Below are 18,545 nucleotides of genomic sequence, written 5' to 3'. Positions count from 1 at the left end.
GGTCCTTAGAGCCAATCAGCAAACTCCACGTATGCCTTTTTCAAAAGTTCTAACTGTCAACCAATCAGTTGCGCCCCACCCAAAACTTGTTTGTACCTGTCTATAAAAACCCGGCACCACCCCGGCCGGGTGTGCTCAGCTAGCAGGAGCTGCTGACCACCCGCAGGCGCGCGCTGACTACCCGCAGGCGCCTGCATAACAATAAAGAACCTCTTGCTGATTGCATCCAGTGGCAGTGTTGGATTCTTGGGTAAGGGGATCCGCGGGTCTTTCAGTTTACAGAAATAAAATCCTTGACTTCAACCTATCTATCCATTCCTTTTGTTTTATGGCAAGCTCTCATCCATATTTTAATAAAGTAGAACTAGTCAAGTCTAAAAAAATAATGAGTAATTTGGTAACTTTCTGAGAGAGAGATTTTCTTTTTTTCCCAGAATCTTCTATTCTCTTAGGTGACTCTTTGAAGAAGGAGGTCAAAATACTGAGTTTGAACAATTTAAATAAGAGACATTGAGTAATTTAAAAATGAGACGTTCCGTACAAGACCCATTCATTTAAATTACGTGAAAATCCAAGGTAGACTGTGTGTAATTAGGAGCCATGTAAGTCCTCAGGCGATTTCAGTGGAGGTTAGGAGATTGTTTTAATAGAATATGACAAGGTTCCTTTCGTTTTTCATAAAATATCGTATTCCCTCTCAAAATGTAACACACCCTTAATGAAATCACAGCCCCTTTATTATTAGCAAATACGTTTTATGTTCTGAGAGATCAACAATGTGAAATAAATTACTGCAAATTAGTGACAGACGAACCTCAAAAGACTCAGAGGTGAGTTAGTTCAAACATACAAGCCTCATGTGACTCAGCCTATCTGAAGGCTTTGGTCGAAATCTTACCAGATAAGGTGGTCTGATGAGAGATACAAGGGCCTGTGCAATGCAGGTTGCTCTGGGGAGAAAATATTGGGTGAGAAGAGAGCAAATCTAACTTTTATTCCTTCTGTTACTTACTTCCTGGATCATTCCAAAGAAATAAGTAGGAGTCTCTGGACATGCTTTTCTATTTGGTTTTCTTCCTTTGATTTGTGGGGGATCATTTATTTATGAAGTGAACTAAATTACTTTCTGTGAAGAACTGGAAGATTTTTGAGGAAAAAAAGAGAGTATTTTCACAGGTTTTAATTATAAAATACAACCCATGGTTGGATTAATAATAATTAGTTTCTGCTAAACCAGAAATACACACTTTCATTTGGCCCTCAACTAGTGAAATTATATGCTCTGGCCAAGTCTGTGAGCCAAATTATGGTGGTAGCTGTTCATATTATAGCCAATGCCACATGTATTTAATGTGATTTATTAATAGCTGGGAGAATTGAGGAATGAGCAAACCAAAAATGTGCTTTATAAATAAGGCATGCCAAACTAATCTCCTTCCCTTGTGCTAATATATGAATACTTAATGGTAAGTTAATACAGAACCCTTGCAGGGTGGATATCTTGAATTTGGACAAACATGAAATTAAAGAGCCTGTACTATCATGGACTAGATAAATACAAAATACATGTAGGCTGGATGATGATATAATTGTTCCGGTTTTATTTGGCTTCTTTTTTCAATAATAATGTAGAAGTCACAAAAGGCATACCTATTAAACCCCTAGAGAACAAAAAAAGATGGAAAGAGAGACTTGCTATGTAGGATGATACCATTAAGACTGAAAAAACTTAATAAGCTGGAGGATATACTAAAAAAAAAAAAATCAGATGAATTTTAACAGGGATGGAGTCCTTCATATAGGTCCAAATACACTCACATACAAACTGTACACACATATACATATTATAAGAGAGAAAGGATATTAATTTTTAGTGGTTTGTACATAAATAGCCATGGTCTTCAGTTAACTAAAAGTTCAGAATGTACTAACAATGGGGCATGACTGCCAAAAATATGAATGTAATGACAGCTCACACATAGACTTACGGGTCAGGCACTGTTCCAAAATACTCACAAGCATTATTTCATTTATTCCTAGCATCATCAGTTTATAGATGGAAAAACAGAGGTAGACAAAAGGTAGGTAACTTATCTTGGGGCAGCGTCAGGATAACATTACCAGCCTCTGCCCCTGGAGATTCTTTGAATCTCCACTTACACATGACTTTCAACTCTGGGAAAGTAACTTCCCATTGTTCTCTGGGCTGGAGTCTGGCTCTCCGTTCCCTGTACATCTTAAGAGAGAGGGGATAAAATGCAGTATAAACATAGAGAGGCAAAGCTATAGGAAATAAAAGGGAGAAATTGCCGGAGGGGAGAAAACTTGGTGAAGTCATGATAGTTATCATGAAGTCCTGTTATCACATGTCTAGACTAGAGATTGTCAAGGCAATGCTACACTCGTTCATGAATTGCCATTCGAGACAGAAGTCAGAGGGAGGCAAATTTCTACACAATATGCATTCTTAGAGCACAAATGATCCAAATTAGGATATGCTGTCTTGTGAGATATAAACATCTCATCTGTGAAATGATCAAGAGAAAGCCAGATCAAGGAGTGGTGCTATGCGGTGTTGGGAAGTTGACCCAGATGGCTCCTAGGGCACCTTCCAAGATACAGTGGTTTGGAAAATCAGGGAAAGATTTGAAGTAGAAACACTTGTGAACTGCTCTACTCTCCTCACCACCCCACCCCACACACTTTCCTCTGTCTCCATCTACATCCTTATATGGTAGTAATTACACGGGATTTGCAGCTAATAGATTTCAATTCTAAAGATTTTACTTCAAGATCTCTCCCCCTTTAGTTTCTCTTTTCATGAATAATAAATAAGAAAATAAAGAAAAAAGGAAGGGAGGGAGGGAAGAAGGAGGCAGAGGAAGAAGGGGGGGAGGAGAAAGTGAAAAAATAAAGAAAAACATATTTAGTCATGCTTCTCTCTTCATACCTTTCTAGACTTCTGTGAAACCATCAGGAGATAGTAGATTAACAATAGTTTGGGGGGAGAGAACTATACATATTTAAAACACTCTGCAAATTCAAAGCACTGAAGGATTAGTTATCTGCCACAGTTCAGCTCAGTGTCCTGTGTAAATACTAGATTTGATCCATATGAACTGTTTTTTCCATTTTGTCCTCTGACCACATGATCTGTGCCTAAGTCAAATCTGGCATCTGGTGTATGGTTCCTCTTGATGGTACCGGGAACTGTGGGAGAGAGTGAGAAAAACTCCATACAAAGCTGCCTCCACCACCAAGAGACAACTGAAAATGAAATTTCTTATCATGGTGCCCAGTGATATCATCTCAGTACATAAGAGACCACAATTTTAGCAATGGGATACTTTTCTGCAAGTGGGGAATTTGTTTTCCATTTAGACCAAAGACAGCTAAAATGGAAAATATATACATACACATATATGTAGACATTGGTGCAATATAGTGTATGTGTGTGGGTGTGACACAAAAATCTCAAAATGTGGAACTGAAAAAAGTAAATAGCCAGGTCAATGGCCCACTTTTTAAGTATTCCCAATCAACGGAGCATATGAAGCCCTATTACGGGTCATCAGTCTCTAGCATCTACCCCTTTTTGCACACACTGACTTTAAAATGAAGCCACAGAAATCATGGGAGATTATACAATAAAACAACAAAAGAGTCTTGTGAACAGTTTTACAAGGCAATTTTAAACCTTACAAATCAAATTCTACTGTTTGAGTGTCAAGAATGAAAATATAAGCAAGTCAATTAGAAATGTAATACTCTCAAGGAGTTGGATATTACGTTATATCCATAAGTAAGATAACAGATGTGGCATGAATGTAGAAACTGGAAATGAGGTGGGTTAGTTTTCAATTTCCCTAGATTTATATTAAGGAAGTACAATTAAACCTTGAAATCATAATTATAATATACTGGTTAAAAGGCATTCAACAGAACCAAAGCCCTCTGTGAAGGAACAGTTTTGGGCAGGAAATATTACATATTGCATGAAAGAACAAACTTAAGAGAAATAATGTATCAACTGAAGTTGGGGTAAAACTGTCAAGACTAATAAAAATACAATGAAATCATTTAGGTGAGTTGTCAGCATGAGTTTTCCGTCTTGGAATTTCTCATGCTACAGATTATGATAGCACTCTCTTTTTTTTTTTTTTCTTCAAAGTAAGCTCTAAACCCAAGGCGGGTCTTGAACTCACAACCCTGAGATCGAAAGTCGCCTTCTCTGTAGACTGAGCCAACCAGGCCCCCTATTATAGTGCTCTTTAAAGTGATAGCTTGAATGTCATTCTAGAAAATGTCTTGATTTGCTCTGCAATTACTTGAAAAATTACGAGTCACTAATTCGAGTGCTCAATATCCTGGTTTACACCTATAATGGAAAACTCCTATAGCCCCAAGGAGATGGCTAGAAGTACACCAAAAGTTGTTCTTCCCTTCCTCCTAGGCTTATAGCTCAATTACGTTTCTCAGCTTCCTTTGCAGCTAGATATTGTCATGTGACCAATCTCATCAATACACTATCAGCAGAACTTATGGGAGCAATTTGCTTTGCTTAGGAGGATATTTTGGGCTCTGGACTTCCACTCATAAACCCTTCCTTCAGCCCCTCATGGCCAGAACTTGGAAAACTGTATGGAGAATCACTTGACACAATGATGATGGAGTTGACAGAGCAGCCTTATCCGCCTGAACCGTTTACCTTGGAATTGTTACGTGTGAGATACTAAACATCTTTGTTTTGCAAGCTACCTCGTTATTGTGCCCCTTGTTAGTGCTGCTTAACATTTTATCTAATTAATACAGGAGCTTTCAGAGTTATTTTCATGATTTATTGTACCCCAAAATGTTGGGCTTTAGGGATAGACTTAGATTTAAATATTTTAATGAAACTCTGTACAAAAAACATAATGTTTTGCTATAATATCTCTAAATGTTAGATGCTTCCTTTTAGGTATTTTCATTTTTGTTATTTTCCTTTCACTTCATCATGCAATGATGAGCTTTTATTTTTATTTTTTTTAAGATTTTATTTATTCATTTGACAGATAGAGATCACAAGTAGGCAGAGAGGCAGGGAGAGAGAGAGGAGGAAGCAGGTTCCTGGCCGAGCAGAGATCCCAGGATGCTGGGATCATGACCTGAGCTGAAGGCAGAGGCTTTAACCCACTGAGCCACCCAGGTGCCCCAATGGTGAGCTTTTAGAGACGTGGAGTAAATGATGAGTTCAGAAAGTTTGAATGAGAACATTCATCTCAGAAATGCTGGCATCAATGTGAAAATAGCATTACCAAATTATCCCGAGGTATTTTTTATATGTGAGATACTAAACATCTTTGTTTAAACAGGGGATTAGAGGAAAAAAAGATTGAAGCTTACTGAGCAGGAAAAAATTAACATAGCAGCCTTGGACTCTTGATACCTACTAGGCAGAGGGAGTCTATGTGGCCAGCCCTGGTAAGAACCTGGGGCAATGAGTCTCTATGAAACTTCCCTGAAGATAACATTTCACAGATGGTGTTACCATTTGATTTTGGAGGGAGTACACATAGCCTGTGTGAACCCATAGGGAAAGGATCTTCGGAAGCTTGTGCCTGGTTTCCTCTAGGCTTTGCCCTATGCACCTTTGCCCTGTACTGATTTTGCTTTTTCCCTTTTTACTATAATCATGTGTTGACTCCTGTGAGTGTGTGTGAGTACTCCTAGTGAGTTACCAGAACTAAAGGGGTTCTTGGGGTCCCCCTACTCTCTTACCAAATAGGATTTGAAGTCAAAATGGCTAACAGAAAAATGAGAGAAATGGGAAAATCCTAACCCGCTAGGAAAGCTGGGCACAGGGTACAGAATTCTCGAGTATCAGAAAGCACTTATGAGACATAAACTTTTCCAAAAGAAATAAAATATTCAAAGATTGAGAGTACTACTGTGAATGACTGCAAAATAACACCACTAGATATTTGCACGGGATCTCTGGATTCCCAGATCTTAACGGCCCTATGAGGTTGGAAGACCCCATGTCGTCATCCTCATCTCCACCATCTTTCAGAGTAAGGGGCTGACGTGCAGACTTTCCCAAGGCCATCAGGCTTGCCAGAATTTGTATCAAGACAAAAATTCTACTGATTTTCTTGTTGTTTGTAAACCACTGAATTACATCATTTGGTCCCTTGTGGAGGTAAAATTGAAAATCAATGCAAGAAATTCAGTTTTTTAGTTTTCACAGATATTAGCCCATGACTGTAAGGTAGTTTCGTATTAAATCAGCTGGAATTGTGCATGGTCGCAGCATAAATCTTTGATTCTGTTCATTTACAGCATTTGCCTGTTAGTTCCTCTGCTACTGCCTTTGTCTTAGACGTCCCACTGGATTCTACACTGCTCCCCTTGCTAGCACCCTGGATGCTTCTATTCCTTTCATACACACTAAAACTAAACCTGAAATAGCTACAAGCTCTGTCCTAATGCAGCTGTACCCAGGCCAATAAAGGGCAAGAGAGGATTAGTTGTGACAAATTGACTATTTGCAAATGTATAGATACTCTTTGCCAGTCCTTCCCACCAAATGTCCTAGCTGACGTAGAGAACTTGGGAGCTGGATCCATGCAGACCTGGAAATCAAATCTCTAGCTGTGTGGCCCCAGGTGAGTCAGTTCACCTTTCTAAGCCTGAATTAATGGCAAAATAGTAATAACATCCACGATAAAGTATTAAAAGAAATAGTGTCGAAGCCACAGGAGTCCCAGCTGTAATTATGCAGCCGGACCAAAGTCATAAGCTAGCTAAGTTTCCCCTGAGCTTGGGGTACTTCTCCATTATAAGTGCTTCAGCTATCTGTTTACTCACCAAGGAAAGGGAAAGTGTTAGCCTCTTAAGACAGGAAGTACACAAAATGCTGAGAGCTCCAGGGTTGTAGCTGAGAAATATTTTAGAATTAAAGTTTTCCATCAGAGAGGAAGTGAGAAGTAAGAGAAAGTTCACAGAAGAGCAAAGGGACTAGGGGCTCCCAGTGAGTTCTGCGTTCATGGAGGTAGCTGAGGCCAGCTGGGAAAGAGAAGCACAGAGGTTTAGACAAGCAGGAAGAAGCTGAAGAAGCATGATCTCGTAATCACCTTTTCTATTTTGGATTCATATAAACAATGACAAAATCTATAGATTCAAGTTGTAGCCTGAAGCCCAAGGAGAAGGCATCAATTTTGTGTCACATGTGACATTTCTTTATGTCATGTATCAAATGCCACCATTTCTACATTGGAAATACAAGGGTGGGTTATATGTGTTTAATTAATTAGTTATACCATAGTAATAAAATTTAAAAACTCAATAGAGTGCCCCCCCATCTGTTCCAACCCCAATGGATGCCTGAAACCATGGATAGTATCAAACCCTTTATAGACTCCTTTTCTGATACATACATAAGTATGATAAAATTTAATTTGCAAATTAGGCAAAGTGAGAAAATAACAACAGTAACTAATAACAAAATAGAAGAATTATAAAAAAATACTATAATAAAAAATCACATGAATGTTGTCTCTCTCCTCCCTCAAAACAATTTATTGTCCTCACCCATCTTGTGCTGATATGAGATGATAAAATGCTTACATGATGAGATGAAGTGAGGTGAACGACACAGGCATCGTGACGTGTTGTTAGGCTATTGCTGACATTCTGACGATACCTCATGTGGAGATCATCTGTGTCCAGACCACTGTTGACCGTGAGTAACCGAAATCCTGGAAAGCAAAACCGTGAGTAAGGGTACTACTCTATTCAAGTATAAAAACTTGAGCTTTATTTGGTTTTCAGCAGAGTGTCTAAAAGCCTCCAGGAATATCACAGTGCACTTTACCCCCTATTCAGAAATACACCCTTTGCTTCATTAACTGATATCGTAGATATTGTCCTAGAGTCTTGTTGTCATGGAACTATCTATCCTTAACTCAGTGTAGAGTCACCTGGCTTCTCTTGCCAACTCAAACAATTCACACAGCAGCCAGTAAGCAGCAGCTTTGAACCTCGCTGACCACCACGTGATAGTTGGGACAGTTGCAAAGCCACGACAGCAGTTAGCCAGAATATGGCTGTAGTGATGATATCAAGAGCTTGGCCTTTGGAAAGTGAGCTTTTGTCACCCATGTCACGGTGTAATGGGGCATCTCTGCTGCCTGTGAGTGGAGGCTGCTCTGTTGTGTGTGTCTGTCCTATCAGCTCTCCATCTGTATAGTATATAAAATGATACACATTTTATTTAAAATGCAGTTTTCTGGACCCCTCTCCTAAAAATTCTGATTTGGTAAATGAAGATTGGGCTCAGGAATCTGCTTTTTTTTTAAATTAATTAATTTTTTTTTAGCGTAACAGTATTAATTGTTTTTGCACCACACCCAGTGCTCCATGCAATCCGTGCCCTCTCTAATACCCACCACCCGATTGCCCCAACCTCCCACCCCCTGCCCCTTCAAAACCCTCAGATTGTTTTTCAGAGTCCATAGTCTCTCATGGTTCACCTCCCCTTCCAATTTCCCTCAACTCCCTTCTCCTCTCCATCTCCCCTTGTCCTTCATGCTATTTGTTATGCTCCACAGATAAGTGAAACCATATGATAATTGACTCTCTCTGCTTGACTTACTTCACTCAGCATAATCTCTTCCAGTCCTGTCCATGTTGCTACAAAAGTTGGGTATTCATCCTTTCTGATGAAGGTATAATACTCCATAGTGTATATGGACCACATCTTCCTTATCCATTCATCCGTTGAAGGGCATCTTGGTTCTTTCCATAGTTTGGCGACCATGGCCATTGCTGCTATAAACATTGGGGTACCGATGGCCCTTCTTTTCACTACATCTGTATCTTTGGGGTAAATACCCCGTAGTGCAATTGCAGGGTCATAGGGAAGCTCTATTTTTAATTTCTTAAGGAACCTCTACACTGTTTTCCAAAGTGGCTGCACCAACTTGCATTCCCACCAACAGTGTAGGAGGGTTCCCCTTTCTTCACATCCTCTCCAACACATGTTGTTTCCTGTCTTGTTAATTTTGGCCATTCTAACTGGTGTAAGGTGGTATCTCAATGTGGTTTTGATTTGAATCTCCCTGATGGCTAGTGATGATGAACATTTTTTCATGTGTCTGATAGCCATTTGTATGTCTTCATTGGAGAAGTGTCTGTCCATATCTTCGGCCCATTTTTTGATATGATTGCCTGTTTTGTGTGTGTTGAGTTTGAGGAGTTCTTTATAGATCCTGGATATCAACCTTTTGTCTGTACTGTCATTTGCAAATATCTTCTCCCATTCCGTGGGTTGCCTCTTTGTTTTGTTGACTGTTTCCTTTGCTGTGCAGAAGATTTTGATCTTGATGAAGTCCCAAAAGTTCATCTTCGCTTTTGTTTCCTTTGCCTTTGGAGACATATCTTGAAAGAAGTTGCTGTGGGTGATATCGAAGAGATTACTGCCTATGTTCTCCTCTAGGGTTCTGATGGATGTCTATACTGCCTAGAGCAATCTATACTTTTAATGCCATTCCGATCAAAATTCCACCAGTATTTTTCGAAGAGCTGGAGCAAATAATCCAAAATTTTGTATGGAATCAGAAGAGACCCCAAATCGTTAAGGAAATGTTGAAAAACAAAAATAAAGCTGGGGGCATCACTTTACCTGATTTCAGGCTTTACTACAAAGCCGTGATCACCACGACAGCATGGTACTGGCATAAAAACAGACACATAGACCAGTGGAACAGAGTAGAGAGCCCAGATATGGACCCTCAACTCTATGGTCAAATAATCTTCGACAAAATAGGAAAAAATATCCAGTGGAAAAAAGACAGTCTGTTCAATAAATGGTGCTGGGAAAACTGGACAGCTATATGTAGAAGAATGAAACTCAACCATTCTCTTACACCGTACACAAAGATAAACTCTAAATGGATAAAAGACCTCAACATGAGACAGGAATCCATCAGGAATCTGCTTTTTAAACAAGCATACCAAAGGGTTCCGGTGCAGGTGATCCTGGGATGACCTTTTAAAAACTACATTATGTGGGGTTATGGACATTGGGGAGGACATGTGATATGGTGAGTGCTGTGAAGTGTGTAAACCTGGCGATTCCCAGACCTGTACCCCTGGGGATAAAAATACATTATATGTTTATAAAAAAATTAAAAAAATAAAAATAAAACTACATTATGTCCCTTCCTTTTGCCTGCAATCCTGAATATACAATTTTAAATTCTACTGTGAGAAATTCATGAGTTTTCATCCCAAGGGAAGAAATAAAATAAGCAAAAGCCCTTAATACTATAATGCTTGCAAGGAGTTTCTCTTTTCTTGACTTCTCAGATACTGTTGGGGGCTTAGCTAAGGGTTCATGCATAGGACATGGCCAGATGATGAACACTACAGAGGAAACGCGGTTCACAAGTATAAAAGTTGGATGCATTCAGAAGTATTCTGGAAGAGTTGAAAAGTACGCGATGTTGAAGGTGATTGGATGTATCTTGTTACAATGATAAGTTTCATCTGTGCCTTACACACTTGGAAGGGGTGTAAAGGACAGCAAGTTGGGCTCTTCCCCTAACTCCCAACTTCCTAGACTTGAAGAGTCCTCAAGCCTGTGATGAAGGCCCATCTAGTAACTTCCAGTTCCAGAAGCACTTATTCCCCACTGTCTTCATTCTGTGATAGACATCTGTACCTATATGTTTACTGCTCAATAAACATGCATACACTCATGCTAAAATATGCGTGAGGATGATCATTTGTGTGCAATCCAATGAACCAGAAAAATGGGCATCTGCATGTATTCCATCTTTAACCAGTTAGCTTCCTAGTACCTCTAGTTGCTGCAACCTTGTCTTCAAGCAGACTTCACTGATGGAGATCTAAGACTTATAGATGCCTACTTCTTTTCCTGATAAGGTATACATACTCTGTTTCATGGCCTGTGCTGTGTTCTATATATTTAACACAATGAGTAAGACATAACCCCTGTCCTTGAGAAACTCACAGTCTAGTGAGCAAGATAGATACATATGATTACTGACAATAAAATTTGACAATAACATCATGGTATAATGGAAGCACAAGGAGAAGAAGGTTGAATGGATGAGGGGAGGAAAGCCTGGATCATGGGGAGGCTTTAGAGAGAAGGTAAGAAGGTAATATTTGAGCAGGCTTTTTTTTTTTTTTAAGATTTTATTTATTTATTTGTCAGAGAGAGTGAGCATAGGTAGACAGAGTGGCAGGCAGAGGCAGTGGGAGAAGCAGGCTCCCCACTGAGCAAGGAGCCCTATGAGGGACTCGATCCCAGGACACCAGGATCATGACCTGAGCTGAAGGCAGCTGCTCAACCAACTGAACCACCCAGGCGTCCCTTGAGCAGGCTTTTGAAGTGGGAGCTGGAGGTGTGATGAGAAGAAGACATCGCAGGCACAGCAGAGACCATGAATGAAGACTCAGGGTTGTGAATAACTATTGTGTCTAGAGCAAATGGAGAGTAGGGCAGTGAGGGTGGCAGCTGTTATGGCCAGGGAAACAGAACGAGATCTGATTGGGAAGGGTCCTGCTGGCGAGTTTGAGTCATCTGCTACTGGAAGTAAGCAGGGGAAAATTTAATCCAGAAATACAACTTGTTGACATTATGTAGGAGGGATGGGAGAAGAAGGCAAACTGGAAGAGTAACTGAGGGAATTTGCAAATCTCTAGTTTAGGGAGGGTGAGAGTCTGACCCGAAATTGAGGCAGTAGTGATGAAGACAATGGCACACATTTGAGAATACTGCACAGGCCAAGTCCATAGTCCTTGCTAACGCATGGGCCATACAGAGAAAGTGCATGACCTTGGACAAGGGTGGATGGGATAACCCCATCAGGATGCCAAATACTGCGTGTGGCTTATAGATCAGGGAGTAGTCTTGATGAAAAACATAACAATTTGTACAGCTATGATCCAGAAACATCCTGTCCCCTACCAGTTTAGGATTGCCAGACAAAATACAGAATGTCCAGTTGAATGTAAATTTCCACGAAACAGGGGCACCTGGGTGGCTCAGTGGTTTAAAGCCACTGCTTTCGTCTCAGGTCATGATCCCAGGGTCCTGGGATTGAACCCCGCATCAGGCTTTCTGCTCAGCAGGGAGCCTGTTTCCTCTTCTCTCTCTCTCTCTCTGCCTCTCTGCCTACTTGTGATCTCTGTCTGTCAAAATAAATAAAAGCCTCTTTGGAGAACAGTGTGGAGATTCCTCAAGAAATTAAAAACAGAACTTCCCTATGACTCTGCAATTGCACTACTGGGTATTTACCCCAAAGATACAGATGTAGTGAAAAGAAGGGCCATCTGTACCCCAATGTTTATAGCAGCAATGACCACAGTCACTAAACTGTGGAAAGAACCAAGATGCCCTTCAACGGACGAATGGATAAGGAAGATGTGGTCCATATACACTATGGAGTATTATACCTTCATCAGAAAGGATGAATACCCAACTTTTGTAGCAACATGGACAGGACTGGAAGAGATTATGCTGAGTGAAATAAGTCAAGCAGAGAGAGTCAATTATCATATGGTTTCACTTATCTGTGGAGCATAACAAATAACATGGAGGACATGGGGAGATGAAGAGGAGAAGGGAGTTGAGGGAAATTGGAAGGGGAGGTGAACCATGAGAGACTATGGACTCTGAAAAACAACCTGAGAGTTTTGAAGGGGCAGGGGGTGGGAGGTTGGGGTACCAGGTGGTGGGTATTAGAGAGGGCACAGATTGCATGGAGCACTGGGTGTGGTGGAAAAATAATGAATACTGTTATACTGAAAATAAATAAAAAGTAAATAAATTTTTTTAAAAAAACTTTTAAAAAATTACAAAAAAAAATTTCCACGAAACAGCAAAAATAAATTTTAGTATAAGTATGCCCCAAATATTGCATGGGACATACTAGTACTAAAAGCAGTGTTGTTTATCTGAACATAAAATTTAATAACCCTGTTATCCTTTTTGCCTTTTCCCCCTCCCCAGATCTGGCAACCCTACACTTGTTTGAGTGACATTGTAACAACTCATCTCTCAATGCACTAGATGGATAACTTACCTACCCGTGAAAGGGTAAGAACACAAATTATTCCCAACATGGAGATCATTTCCTATAATTTCTGTAACTTGTCTGTGCTCTGCCTTCCCTCTACTGATTGATCATTCCTCCATCATCACTCTGTTCACCAGCCAGTTCCATGTCATCTACTCTAGTGCCCCATGTGGGACTTGCTACTGAATGACTCTCGTCTATGGCTGCCAAGCCCCACAGGGCACTTACTTTGCTGTTGCTGCCATCTGGAATCTCTCACCATTGAATTTTCCTCCATGTCTCGCATGTTTGCATTTTCTACGGTCAAATAGTGAAAAACCTTCCACACTATTTTATCTATTGTTTTATGAGGAAATAAGGTCTTTCCAGTAGGTATGTGGGCCCTTGTGATGCCCCCCTCCCAAGATTTATAACACCATCCAGGGAGTCAACTCAGTCTTCCAAACTTCCAGGACATTCAAGGATAATCTCACCTTGAAAGGCCCTCTTGCTCAAGCTGGCCATCACACCAGACGTGCCTGTTCTGATTGAGCCACTCTACAGGTCAGTCAGTATTTATTGCTGTAACTATGGTTTCATTCCAGCTCCCACTTTCTTATTCATTTTCATGTGGACCCTCCTTAAAGTAGCTCTTCCCTGGATTCTCTTCTAAATCAGTTATAACATCCGTGCTCGCTCCTTGATTCGTGAGTTGAGGAAAATCTTGAACATGTATTTATTGTATAACTGTGGGAGAATCCCAGTGTAACCTTTTTTGAGAACTGATTTTAAACAGGGCCAAGCAACGATTCCTCTGCAATTAAGGGCCGCACAAGTTGTTTATGCTGTAGCTACAACCAACGTCTGCAAAGACCGTCTCAGAATTTCTAGTCTGCAGTGTGTTTTCCCCATTGCTTTTATCTGACACTGGTTAATCAGAGGTTTTTGTACAGATGTGGAGAGTTAATAAAGAGTGGTTATTAACTGCTCTGGCAAGTTAATAACTTCTAAAATGGAGGGACATTATATGATAATCTGAACAAATTAATCATGTAAAAAGCAATAGCACCTTTGTCCTTTTCCAGTTTGCAAAAACCTGAGTAATGAAAACACTACACTTATGTAACACAAGCAGGAATCTAGAACAGAAACACAGCAACACGGTACCTGTCCCACTTCCCAAGCCTGTCCTGAGAAACCTTGTCTGCCTCTCTCTCTCTCCTCTGGTTTGGTCATCCAACCAGCTAGTTGTCTCCACTCAGCTGCTCTGTCTGCATTTACTGAGGACCCATTTCATGGTCCTGAAAATGCAAAAATGGCTGGATACAGCCCCACCAACAAACTATTCCAATGAGGGTGGCAAGGATGACAGGCTGGGACAGAGAGCCCAGGAAGGACAGGTCTCTTGCCTTCCCTTGTGGGTCACAAGGGCACTTAAACTGAGACCTGAGAGATGCAAAGCAGCTAACCAGGTGAAGGAGTAGGAATTTGAGGTTCTCAGGGAATTGGACTTGGCAAAGACTGGAGGGCGACAGAGAGAGTGCAGGGTGGACTGACTCAAGCCGTCTGGAACACGGATGGATAAATGATAGCGTGAACAATGCTAAGAGCCCGGCTGCTATTTGCCCTTTCTAACCCAGAGAGGAAAATAAATCAAACAGTAACATCCAGCATTTCTTGAAGGCTTACGAGGTACCAGGGTTTATACTGAGCATTTTACAAATATTACTGTGTTAAGTCCTCACCAAGTTTTTCAAGTTTTCCTCTCCATATTGTGTCTTAATTACAAAACTAATATATGCTTGTTGTCACATGTTAAACCATCTCAAAACCCTAACTCCTAGTAAAAGTGACAATTTGGCTTACATTCTTTCAGATATGTTTTAGTGCTCACCCAGGAAATATAAACATACAATACATCGGTGTTTGTATGAAGATGGGTTTGTACTCTCACACTCTTTTGGCAATGGCTTCCTAAGATAATAGTCTACTGCTTTCTTTCCATACCCACAGTGCTCTTGCAAACATGGTGAACGTTCCTCAGACCCACTGGACTTTCAGGAAGAAGTGTGGCAAGCACCAACCCCACAAAAGGACACAGCCCAAGAAAGGCAAAGATTCTCTTTATGCCCAGGGAAAGCAGTGTTATGAATGGAATAAGACTGGCCATGGTGGGCAAACTGAGCTGATTTCATGGAAAAAGGCTGAAACCACAAAGAATATTGTGTTGAGGCCTGAATGTGTTGAGCCCAACTGCCGATCCAAGGGAACGCTGCTCTGAAGAGATGTAAGAAGACTGAACTGGGAAGAAATAAGAAGAGAAAGGGCCAAGGGATCCAGTTCTAAGCTTCATATTTTGTTACCTAATGAAGACAATAAAATCTTGGGGTTATGTTAAAAATCAGAACAATATACATGGACATCTTTCCAGGTTAATATACATAGATCTAAATCATTCTTTTAAGCATACACATCACAGTTAACAGAAAGAATGTACCAGAATTTATTCAACTATTTCTCTACTAATAGATGTTCAAGGGCTTTGCCCCCACTACAAACAATACTGAAATAAACAAGTTTGTGAATATATCCTTAGATACTGATGCTTTCACTTTTGTGGCATAGATTCCCCCAAAGCGGGTATGTACATTGAAAACTTTAGAGATACTGTAACACTAAATTGTTAATGTTCTTTACAACCCATTCATTTTTACCTCTGCACAGTTATAGAAAATAAATTGTTTCTCCCCGCAACTCCTTTAGCTTTGTGCAGAGTGATGAGGTCCTCAAGTCTCTTTTATGATCAACCTGAAGGCTTTAGACTAAATATTACATACTTGGACAATGAGACCAAAAAAATATATTGAATGATAAAACATCTCTTTATACCCACATCCCTTCATTTACTGCTGAGGGACTCCTTGCTCACTGCTGGGCTTGAGCAGGTGCTTGGTTGTCAGGCTGCCAGATTCAAGGTGGAGAAGTCATCAAATTATGAATGAATGCCTGTCATCACGGTCACATGACATGCCCCTCCTGACTGAGCTACTCTGCCATCGAGTCAAAATTTATGGCTGTAACTATGACTTCATTTTTAGAAATATAAGAAGATATATTCTTAGAACGATTTGCTCCATAATATATTTTTTAAAGATTTATTTGCATTATTTCTAACTAGGTTTGGAGAATATGGCAAAAAACTGCACTTCAGGAGAGACAAAGAGCAGAAAGATCTTAAGTCCAAAGCTATAACATAAACCTGATTCTTAAACTCAGGAATCTGTTTTCTTTTCTTTTCTTTTTTGACATAATAGCACTGGCCTTTAACTAGTGGATAGGGAAGAACCTAAAGGCTCTGCTTTTCAAATATTTAGCAGCATGGCTATGAGCCTGCTTAAAGTTCCCTTTGTCCTTAGTAACTTAGTAACTTTGTCCTTACTAACTTAGTAACTCAGGCAGCATCATAAGCATGTGCAAAAGTACTCTGTTGGGGGAAGAGGGTGTCATTCTATTCTGCTTTCTTGCTCCTTTCAAAGCCCCTGGCACTCAGGGTTGGGGGCTCCACTGGCCTTTATGAATCTTGTTCAGAGAGAGTCTATCTGTTCCCCAAGGTGCCAGATATGTGCCTTTCCAGTCCCTGGCACTGGGGAACATCTGGCCTCACCTACGGCCTGCACCATGGCTACACTTTACTGCGGAAGCTCGGGAGCCAAGAAGGAGGCATTTAGAAAGGAGGGAGGAGGAGGAGGAGGAGAAGAGGAAGGAGAATGTGGAGGCATTTTCTAGAATCCATTCTAGTGGAGGTAGATGCAATTTTCAGAGGCAATTTCAGTTCTGGTGCAATCATTAAGCACCAAAATAAGTGGTGTTGCCAGTACCTGGTGTAGTATCTATGGCCAAAGCAGAAGCAGAAGGATCCACTTCTACTGTGTGATTTCAGTCACCATCCCTGGCTATAGACAGAGCCTCCAGGCTGGGTTCACAAGCCTTCCTGAAGACTCTATGTGCTACTGAATATCCTTTAAAGAATTCCTTTTCTGCTTACATTAATCAGGACTGGATTCTGTTGTCTGCAACTAAGAAGCCCTTTAATGACCCCTCAAAATGATTATAGTAAATCTTCATGATTTTCAAGTATTTAATAAGCTAAAGATTTAGATTCATCATTTGAAAAATCATCAGAACTCCACATCATCTCCAGCTTGACCCCGATATTACATTATCTTTTGGAGTAATTGAGTGACGAGTCCCCTCAGGATTACTGCTATATTCCTCCAAGTGCTCCTAGTTCCACGACCCATGCTCTCCTCTTTTCCACTTCCCTCCATGTCTCACCAAAACTCCGGGACTTCAAACATCAGCAAACAAGAAAGAGAGATATAAGTGGGATTGGGGTCTGGAAGGATCTGGAACACCCAGACCACCACTTCTCCCACAGAAGCATAAAGCCATCTGTAGAGTAATCAATACTCTCCCAGGGATCACCCACATTCCAGTTAGACAAATCTGTACTTAAATTACTAAAAAAAAGCACGTATGTTGTTGGGGCTGGTACTATCTGGCTTACAAAGCTTGGCGGACCTACATTCCACCAGGACAGTCCAAGCCCCAACCCTTGGGCCTCATCATGGCCCCCACCTGTGTTCCTTTTGAGGAACCCCTCGTGTTTTCCCCCTCTATACCCTGGTCCTCAAAACCCACCCACTTACTCAACAGTGAAGTTCTAGTCATCTTTTCTACTCCATGAAGTCAATACCTCCTCTGGGAATTCTTCCCCAGTTCCTCGCCCAACTCCTGACTCTGACCTCTATTCTTGGGGTATTGGATTGTGTTGTCATTATGTCTTCGGGTCAGGCTCTCCGGGTACTGCCATGTTCCTGGAGAGCAGGGCTGTCTCAGTCAAGACTGCAGCTCTTTGGGACACAGCAAATAGCCCTCAATAGACATTTCTTAAATGCTTACAGGCATAAGAGTTTCTCCAAAGTGACAGAGGGGAGGTCCAAAGATCTCAGTCCTACAGACTCATGATTTGTTTTCAAACTCCCCCAGATAACACTTTTGGGTGAATATTAGTTTGCTGAAGCCCTGTATTAAGAGAGAAGCCTCCACACAGCTCTCGTATGACCTGTCCTAGGAAGGTAAAGCCATTTCTTCTGGCTCAGCATGCTTAACAGCTATAGCCACGTAAGGCTCAGCTTGGAAGTCGAGCCTGTCTGGGTTCACACCCCAGTTCAGCTGCTTATGGGCTAGCTGTGTGATCTTGGACAAGTTACTGAACTTTTCTGTGCCTCCATTTCCTCATCTGTAAAATGGGTATGATAACAGGCCCTGTTTCCTGGAGCTCTTGTGAGGACTAATTCTATTATTATATAGAAGGTTTAGAGCAATGTCTGACATATAATGCTTCACTTAATGTTAGCTATTATGATCATTATTAAATCTGAAATCATTTAATGTCCTTGAACATTATTCAAA

General features: G+C 40.8%; 1 pseudogene; it reads left to right on the top strand.

Moving 5' to 3' along the window:
- The first annotated feature begins 7,621 nt into the window (after positions 1-7,621).
- On the top strand, positions 7,622-15,659 carry LOC131828118 (large ribosomal subunit protein eL42-like; annotated as a pseudogene).
- The last annotated feature ends 2,886 nt before the right edge of the window (positions 15,660-18,545 follow it).

The sequence above is a fragment of the Mustela lutreola genome, chromosome 3, assembly GCF_030435805.1.
Source record: "Mustela lutreola isolate mMusLut2 chromosome 3, mMusLut2.pri, whole genome shotgun sequence".
Taxonomy (NCBI): domain Eukaryota; kingdom Metazoa; phylum Chordata; class Mammalia; order Carnivora; family Mustelidae; genus Mustela; species Mustela lutreola.
Note: the sequence above shows the minus strand (reverse complement) of the source record. Positions and strands in the feature narration are given on the sequence as shown.